This window comes from Phyllostomus discolor, chromosome 6 (assembly GCF_004126475.2).
Source record: "Phyllostomus discolor isolate MPI-MPIP mPhyDis1 chromosome 6, mPhyDis1.pri.v3, whole genome shotgun sequence".
NCBI lineage: Eukaryota > Metazoa > Chordata > Mammalia > Chiroptera > Phyllostomidae > Phyllostomus > Phyllostomus discolor.
The window spans coordinates 124,449,524-124,459,588 of NC_040908.2; the positions used below are offsets into that span (position 1 = coordinate 124,449,524).

Below are 10,065 nucleotides of genomic sequence, written 5' to 3' on the forward strand. Positions count from 1 at the left end.
CTTAATCATGCTAATGCTGAATCAAACAGATGTGGCTCTAGCCTCATTTATTCTTAATGGGATCCCAGGACTGGAGGACATGCACCTCTGGATTCCCTTTCCATTTTGCTCCATGTGTGTTGTGGCTGTGGTAGAGAATTGTGGACTTCTCCACCTCATCTGCTATGAGGACTCCCTGCATAAGCCCATGTACTACTTTTTGGCTCTGCTTTCTCTTACTAATCTTTTCATATGCTATAGTACAATCCTGAAAGATCTTAGCATATTCTAGTTCCATTTCAAGGAAATCAGCTTTGATGGATGTCTAGTCCAGATGTTCCTTGTCCATGCCTTCACAGAGATGGAGTCTGCAGTGCTCATGCTTATGGCCTTGGACCACTATGTGGCCATCTGCTACTCTCTGCACTACTCAACTATCCTCACCAATCCTGGCGTTGCAAAGGCTGGACTCTACCTTTCTCAGAGAGGTGATGCTCCTTATTCCCTGCACTTTTCTCATCAAGCACCTTCCCTACTGCAGAGGCAATATAATATACTGTGACCACATGTCCGTAGCAAAATTATCTTGTGAAAATATCAAGGTCACTGCCATCTACAGTCTGATGGTTGCACTCCTGATTGGAGGTTTTGACATTCTGTATATCACAGTCTCCTACACCATGATCCTCTGAGCAGTGGTCAGCCTCTCTTTAGCAGATGCTCGGCAGAAGGCCTTCAGCACCTGCACTGCCCACATCTGTGTCGTTGTTTTCTCCTACAGCTCAGCTTTTTTCTCCTTCTTTTCCCACTGCTTGGGGGGCCATACAATCCTTCCCTCTTGCCACATCATTGTGGCCAATATTTATCTGCTCCTACCTCCCACTAAGAATCCTATTGTTTATGGGGTGAAAACCAGACAAATACGAGACTGTGACATAAGGATCCTTGCATGATCTAAGGACATCAAATCCCATAATATATCAAAAGAACATTTGTGTTGGATAGGAAAGAAAGGCAAAGAATGTTTTTCCCTGTCTGCTTAGGGAGAAGATTTTCCAAGAATAGTTTCTCACCTTGGCAAGTGAGTGTGATCAGTACTCCATTCCCATTATTTTTTTGCAAAATTCCAAAATTATTTCTCTGGCACATCACCCTCCCCATGAGCTTTTTACCTTTGGGTTCTCTGTATAACTCAGGTCTCAGTAATAGCAGATTCCAAGAAAGAAAAATACTAATGGAAAGCTGGAGCAATGATTCAGAATATTAAACCTAGTAAAACTAATAATCTGAGGCCAATGACCCAAATTGTTCTTTTATTTGTGAATGGAATTTCCAGTTTGATAACTGTGATATGACTGGGGAAAATGCTCTATATATTCATATTACCCTCAAAAGTCTTGTTTTCTTGTTGGGAACCACCCTGCCTGGTTTCAGAAGTTGTAACGCACCATGGCTAAGGCTTAGTAAAAGACCTTGGGACCATAAGCCACTAAGGAGACAAAGCTCATCTTCCTATCAGGGACACCACCTCTATCCCCTTTTACTTCACTCTGCTTGGCCCTGGGCAGATGACTGGTTAGCCAATGATGGGTAAGATTCCTCAAGGGAGGCATGACCTAAGACAGGCGCAGTCTCGAAGAGGCCCTCAGGGGAGGATTTGGGGGTGGTATAGGAAAAGGGGGTGATGGACCCTCACCCCTTGGCTTTGACATAGCCTGAGTCCTCATTCTGTCTGCAAGAAGTCTCCTAATCCCTTGGCTGCCTTACTTCCCCTGCCTGACTTACACCTGAAACAATGCTGGAGGGTGGTGCCGCCCTGGGCAAGAATGGCGCATTCCCCTGGGCAATCAGGCTGAAGAAAAAATGCATAAAATCCTGTGAAACTGCTTTGCTAAGAATGCCCTCAATTTTCTGATAAGGGTCCAAGCATGAAATGAGTTTGTTTCCCAAAGTTTTATGGCCCTTTATCTAACTGACCCTGACTCAGAATACGCCCTCATAGTTCTTTGAATGTTATCTATTGTTTGGTCATTACTGCCTAATGATGATTGATGAGCGTTACCTATCTTCCTGTGCAAACTGAACCCAGTGAAAGCCCACTGAGGAACAGGCTCATGGCCCTTCTCCTCTGAGAGATTGGCCACCTCTCTTCCCTAAGCAGATCACGTCTTGGTAGACTTATTCTCATCCAGGGGGACTCTGTGGGTGGAACCCCCCACACACATCTTATCAATAATTTCTTAAGTATTAAGAAATTAAAGTAAAATGTGTATTATGAAATCATTAGTGTGATGAGATCAAGTCTGTGGATGTCTTATAAGAAATATACACAGACTATGTATTATAGTATCATACACTTCAAACCTCTATAATTTGATTAACAGGTGAGGAGGGGGGAGTGGTGGGGGAAATGGAGACAACTGAATTTGAACAACAATAAAAAAAATAAAAATAAATTTAAAGCCTAGTTACATAGTGTTTGATCAGATCTTGCCTGGCATGAGCCATTCAAGTAATTGCTTTCTTCCAAACTAGTGGGCTGTCTGTTTTCTTCAAGGTGACTTTCAAAATATGCACAGTTAGGAGGAAGAAGTAGGGCTATTGAGGAAAGTTATACAATATTATAATAAATATTTCTATAAGTACAAAGTTAAGAAGAGCAATAGTTACTGCTCTTCTTCTGAGATTAGAAAGAAAATAAGATAATTACTGAAACATTTTTTTATAATATTCAAGGTCTTTCTAAATTAACATGAAGGTAAGATACCACAAAAATAATGGTTTTGTAGCATTGTCACAGATATCATAAAAAACATTGCAGAGTTGGTTCTTTTTGTCCAGCTTCCAAGAATTCACACTAGTATTCTGCAATGCTGTTAATTTATGCTCATTAACTTCTATTTTATACTTCTTTTGGTATTTTTTTTATTTTATAAAGGCACAAAACCAATAAATTTTATCAGAAAACCAATCTTGTATATTTGATTCCTCTCATTCATCTTGATAGCAACATTTTTTAAAAGATTGCCAGTATTCATTTTCTTCACTTACTCATCCCAAATAATTCTTACCCCTTCTGGCTTTCTTGAGAATATCTTTTATCTCTTCATATCACTGAAATAGCTCTTGTCAATTTCATAAATAAATTTTATGTCACTAAATCTATCAGGTCCTTCTCCATGCCCATTTTGTCCTACTTCTCAACAATATTGAATATAATTTTTTAATATATTTTATTGATTATGCTATTACAGTTGTCCCATTTCCCCTTTTCACTCCCCTCCACCCTGCACACCCTCTCCCACCCACATTCCCCTCCTTTAGTTCATGTCCATTTGTCATAAGTTCCTTAGCTTCTACATTTTCCATACTATTCTTGCCCTCCCCTGTCTATTTTCTACCTACCCTCTATGCTACTTATTCTCTGTACATTTTCCCCCTCTTTCTTCCTCCCACTCTCCTGTTGCTAACCCTCCATGTGATCTCCACTTCTGTGGTTCTGTTCCTGTTCTAGTTGTTTGCTTAGTTTGTTTTCTTTTTGTTTTAGGTGTGGTTGTTAATAATTGTGAGTTTTCTGTCATTTTACTATACATGCTTTATCTTCTTTTTCTTAGATGAGTCCCTTTAACACTTCATAAAATAAGGGCTTGGTGATTATGAAGTCCTTTAACTTGACCTTATCTGAGAAAGTACTTTATCTGCCCTTCCATTTTAAATGAAAGCTTTGCTGGACAGAGCAATCTCGGATGTAGGTCTTTGCCTTTCATGACTTGGAAAATTTCTTTCCAGCCCCTTCTTGCCTGTAAGGTTTCTTTTGAGAAATCAGCTGACAGTCTGATGAGAACTCCTTTGTAGGTAACTGTCTCCTTATCTCTTGCTGCTTCTAGGATTCTCTCCTCCATTTTAATCTTGGCTAATGTAATTATGATATGCCTTGGTGTGTTCCTCCTTGGGTCCAACTTCTTTGGGACTCTCTGAGCTTCCTGGACTTCCTGGAAGTCCATTTCCTCTGACCGAATGGGGAAGTTCTCCTTTATTATTTGTTCAAATAAGTTTTCCACTTGTTGCTCTTCCTCTTCTCCTTCTGGTACTTCTATAATTAGGATGTTGGAACGTTTAAAGATGTCCTGGAGTTTCCTAAGCCTCTCCTCATTTTTTTTGAATTCTTATTTCTTTATTCTTTTCTGATTGTATGTTTTGTGAGACTCAGCTTTCATTCTATCACTATTGGTTGCCTGTGCATTTTCTTCATTTCACTTATTGTAGCCTTAATTTTTCCATCTAATTTGTGACCAAAATCAACCAATTCTTTGAGGATCCTGATTACCAGTGCTTTGAACTGTGCACCTGATAAGTTGGCTATCTCTCGGTCGCTTAAAAGTATTGGATGTGAGGCTTTCATTTGTTCTGTTTGAACCATCTTTTTTTTTTCCTTTGGTCTGGTTGTGCCTGTTATGTATGAGGGGCAGAGCCTTAGGTGTTCACCAGGATGGGGCACCCCAGTCTCTGGGTTGTGACACTGTATCTGGGGGCGGGGTTGAGAGGGAGCAATGGCTCTTGCTCCGCTCTCCATTGGATCTCAGTCCCTTCCGCTGCTTCCCCTGAGCCAACTGGACCCCTCTGGTGCCAATTACCGTGTGGGTGGGCTTGTGTATCCTGTGGGACTTCCCAACGACCTCTCCTGTGAGGCTGGGAGTCTCTCCCTGTGCCTCAAACCCACAGGTGTTTTCAATCAGTGCCCCAAGTCTCTATTTCCCAGTGCTGGGAGCCTGGGTTGCATGCAGTGCCTTGCTTCACAATTGCCACCTTGCTGAGTCTGCCAGTTGCCACCCCTCAGCTGGGGTCTGCCAGCTGCTGCTTGCACACCCAGAGTTTGCCTACTGTGGTCTTGTGTGCCCCAGATGCCTTATGCACCAGGTCCCAATGCTTTCTGCTCTCTGCACCATGCTCCGTTCACAGCTGCCCGACTCCGCCCCTCTTACCAGTCTGGATGAACGTGTCTATTTTAACTCCTTGGTTGTCCCACTTCCATATAGTTCAATTTTCTGTCAGTTCTGGTTGTTATTCTTTTTCTAAATTGTTGTTGCCCCTCTCTTGGTTGTGCAAGGAGGCACAGTGTGTCTATCTATGTCTCCATCTTGGACAGAAGTCCCTCAATATCTAATATAATTAACTCTTTTTTCTAGAAAGACTCCTTTCCCTTAATTTCTAGAACACATCACAAATTCCAAGTTGTTCTTTATATTCACTGAACACCTTCTGTAATTCCATTTGATTTTATTTTTCCTCTGCTTTTCTTTCATATCCCTGGGTTCAGTTCTCTTTCATTTTTTTCACTCATCCTCTATGCATTTCAGTATTAATGGCCATAAATACCACTGTATGTTAATGACTCCCAAACTAATTAACTCATTAATGAATTAATTGAAGCACTAAAAACACAGTAAATATTAGGAGTAATAAAATGCAACATTTAATAATTACAGCAGCCATTCAATAGTAAAATACAAAATACCTATACCTGTATGTGCTTAATATCATTATAGATACAAACAGGAGAAACCGATAGGACTAGAAGGGGAAATCAATAAATCAACAGTTGGATATTTTAAAACATCCTGTTAGTAATGGAAGAAAAAAGAGTTAGGAAAACCAAAATGGCTATAGAAAATCTGAACACAATAAGTGACCTAACCTAACTGGCTTACACAGAAAACACCATCCAACAATTCTAAGGTAGAGTTTTTATTTCTCAAATATAAAACATTTACCAAAATAAAAAATGAAAGCATCTGAAGAACAACTTTATCCTAATAATTTTTTTTAATCTGCACCACCTTTTTTATTCTAGTTTATTCTATTACAGTTGTCCCAATTTCTGCCCTTTGCCCTCCTCCATCCAGGTCATTCTCCCCAACTCCCACAATCTCCACACCATTGTCCATGTCCATGGGTCATTCATACATGTTCTTTGACTAATCTCTTCTCCTTCTTTCCAGCATTCCCCCTTCCCCCTTTCCTCTGTAAGGTGTTGGTCTATTCCCTGTTTCCATGTCTCTGGTTCTATTTTGCTCATTAGTTTATTTAGTTCATCAGGTTTCTCTTAAAAGTGAGCTCATGTGGCATTTGCCTTTCAGTTACTGGCTTATTTCACTTAGCATAACAGTCTCCAGTTCCATTCATGTTGTCACAAAGGGTAGGAATCCCTTCTTTCTTTGTGCACAGTATTCCATTGTGTATATGTACCACAGTTTTTTAATCCATTTATCTGTGGGTGGGCATTTAGGCTGTTTCCAACACTTGGCTATTATAAATTGTATTGCTATGAACATAGGGGTGCATAAGTTTTTTTGAACTGGTGTTTCAGGATTCTTAGGGTATATTCCCAGCAGTGGAATTGCTGGGTTAAAAGGCAGTTCCATTTTTAATTTTTTGAGGTATCTCCATATTGTTTTCTGCAGTGCCTGTACCAGTCTGTATTCCTATGAACAGTGCACTAGGGTTCCCCTTTCTTCACATCCTGGCCAGCACTTGTTGTTTTTTGATTTATTAATGATAGCCATTCTGACACATATGAGGTAATATCTCATTGAGGTTTTAATTTGCGTCTGTGATGGCTAGTGATGTTGAGCATTTTTTCATACGTTTATGGACCACCTGTATGTCCTCATTAGAGAAATGTCTATTCAGGTCCTTTGTCTATCTTTTTAAATTTTATTTTAATTGTTGTTCAAGTACAGTTTTCTGTCCTTTACTCCCATCCCAGCCCACCCACCCATCCCTCCCACCTCCCTCCCATTTTTTTAATCGGACTGTTTGTCTTCTTGGTATTGAGTTGTATGAGTGCTTTATATATTTTGGAGATTAAACTCTTTTCTGATGCATCACTGGCAAATATGTTTTCCCATACAGTCAGTTCTCTTTATTTTTATGATGGTTTCTTTAGCTATGCAGAAGCATTTTATTTTAATGTAGTCCCATTTGTTTATTTTTTTCCTTTATTTCTCTTGCCTTAGGAGATATATTGGCAAAAATATTGCTACAGGGGATATATGAAATTTTACTGTCTATGCTTCCTGCAAGGACTTCTATGATATTGCAATCTTATTCTGAATAAAGAATTTATTTTGAATTTATTCTGGTGTATGGTATAAGTTGGTGATCCAGTTTCATTTGTTTTCTTGCATGTACCAGTCCAGTTCTCCCAACACTATTTATTGAAGAGACTATTTTTATTCCATTTTATGCTCCTGCCCCCTTTGTCAAATACTAATTGACCATGGAGACATGGGTTTATTTCTGGGCTGTCTCTTCCTTTCTGTTGATCTATGTCTGTTATGTCAGTACCAGGCTGTTTTGATTAGTCACCTTGTAATATAGATTGATATCAGGTTCTGTGATCCCTTCTACTTTGTTCTTCTTTCTCAAAATTGCTGAAGCTATTTGGAATCTTTCTGGCTCCATATAATTTTTGAAATATTTGTTATTTACCTGTGAAATATGTCATTAAAGTTTTAATAGGGATTACATTGAATTTATAGATAGCTTTTGGTAGTATGGATATTTTAATGATGTTAATTCTTTCAATCCATGAATATGGCATATGTTTCCATTTATTTGTATCTTCCTCAATTCCTTTTCTCAGTGTTCTATAGTTTTTCAAGTACCGGTTGTTTATAATTTTGTAAACATTTTAAAAATCTTGTAAACAGGTTGTTTATGATTTTATCATAGGTACTTTCTTATTTTTTGCTGCTATAATAAGTGAAATTTTTTCTTGCTTTCTCTTTCTGATATTTCATTGTTGGTATGCAAAAATGCCATCGAGAACTAGAAAGCATTATGCTAAATGAAATAAGCCAGGTAGTGAAAGACAAATACCATATGATCTCACCTTTAACAGGAACCTAAACAACAAAACAAACAAACAAGCAAAATATAACCAAAGACACTGAAATAGAGAACAGGCTGACAGTGACCAGAGAGCAGAAGGGAGGGAATCTCAGGGGAAAAGGGGAAGGGTTTGCAGAAACAAGTATAAAAGACACATGGACAAAAACAAGGGGGGATGGAAATGGGAGGGAGGTGGGGAGGGTTGGGGGTTGGGCTGGGATGAGGGTAAAAGGCAGAAAACTCTACTTAAACAACAATCAAAATAAAAACAAAACAAAACAGAAACAAAAATTCCATCTGGCTACTTTTTATCTGGGTACTTTGCCAAATTTCTTACTAGGTCCAGTAATTTTTTGGTGAAGCCTATGGGGTTTTCTATGTACACTATCATGTCATCTGCAAAAAATGACAGTTTTACTTTCTCCTTTCTAATTTGGATGGTTTTTAACTCTTTTTGTCTGATTGCTTTCTTTGGAGTGAAATGCTCTCTAAATGTCAGTTAAGTCCATTTGATCTAGTGTGTTGTTTAATGCTTCAATATCTTTGTTGATTTTTTGTTTGGAAGATCTATCCATTGTTGACGGTGGGGTGGTAAAACCCCCTACAGTGACTGTGTTGCTATCATTCTCTTTCTTAAAGTCCCCCAAGATTTTCTTTATATATTTAGGTGCTCTTGTGTTGGGTGCACATATGTTTACAAGGATTATATCTTCTTGTTGGACTATTCCCTTAAGTATTATGCAGTCATCTTTTTTTGTCTCTTGTTATGGCCTTCGTTTTAAAATCTATTTTGTCTGATATAAGTATTGCTACACTAGCTTCTTTTTTATGTCCATTTGCATGGAATACCATTTTCCATTCCTCCACTTTCAGCTTGTGTATATCTTTTGTTCTGAGGTATGTCTTTTGTAGACCCACATGTGTGGGTCATGTTTTCTTGTTCATTCAACTATCCTGTTTTGATTGGAGCATTTAATCCATTTACATTTAAGTTTATTATTGATAGGTACTTATTCATTGCCATTTTTTCTCTTTGTCCCTGTGTTCTTCTCTCTATATATTTCTTCTTTATGCAGTTCCTTTAGCATCTCTTACAAAGCTGGTTTGGTGGAGAGGAACACTTTTAGGACATTTGGTGTACCTAGGAACTCTTTTAGCACATTTGATGTACCTTATTATGATCTAGGCTGATTGCCACTGAGCCTGTGATCAGAATATTTCATTAAGTAGCTGGAATATTTTATGTACTATCACTTAAAAATGAGGATTCACTTGGAGTGCAGGCCCAGTGAATGTTAGTAACTCTATTGTACGTTGTCTATTGTCACTCACCTTCCAGTTTGATATAAAAGTTAAGGTCTATCAGCTCTGAGGTATTATGAAAATAATGTGAAGGATCTTCTTTATAAGTCTGGTTTTCCACATAATCTTGAGCTCATTCATGTTCACTTAAAGGCTGATAAATAGAAAACCCAATGTTTCTATGGACTCATAAAATTACTTTCTTTATTAATGATATATTTCAATAATTAAGATAATTTAAGAAAAATATGTTTGATATTTTCAATAAAGATACAAGAAGATGACATTTTTATTAGATGACAATGACCATAATAAAAGGAAGTTCAGTGAAACAGAACTGATATTCCAGAACTAATTTACACATTATAGTCCAGCAGAATTAGATTTATTAGAATAATTTTTGTAAAGTCTATGTCAGTACTGCCATCTTTCCTATGTCAAGTCCAGAATTTTTTTAGTACGTTTTTTAATCCTTGTTCACCTATTTAACCCACTCTCACCCCTCTCCTTTCTAGCTATCATCAGTTTTTTCTCAGTGCCTATCAGTCTGTTTTGGTTTTGGTTTGTTCACTTGTTTTGTTTTGTTTACAGGCCATACATAAGTGAAGTAATACCATATTTATCTCTCTCTCATTTATTTCACTCAGTGTAACACCCTCTATGTTCATCCATGTTGTCACGTATGGCAAGGTCTCATTATTTTTTATGGCTGAGTAATATTCTACCGTATATATGTATCTTCTTTATCCATCCATCAATGCACACCCAGTCCTTTCCATACCTTGGCTAATGTAAATAATGCTGCAAGGAACATAGGGGCACATGTATGTTTTTAAAAATTTTTTGACTGTTGTTCAAGTACAGTTGTCTCCATTTTCACCCCACCCACCC

The 10,065-nt window shown here is 38.1% G+C and overlaps 1 pseudogene; it reads left to right on the forward strand.

Moving 5' to 3' along the window:
- Positions 1–7: 7 nt before the first annotated feature.
- Positions 8–1,022, forward strand: LOC114498922 (annotated as a pseudogene).
- Positions 1,023–10,065: the final 9,043 nt, after the last annotated feature.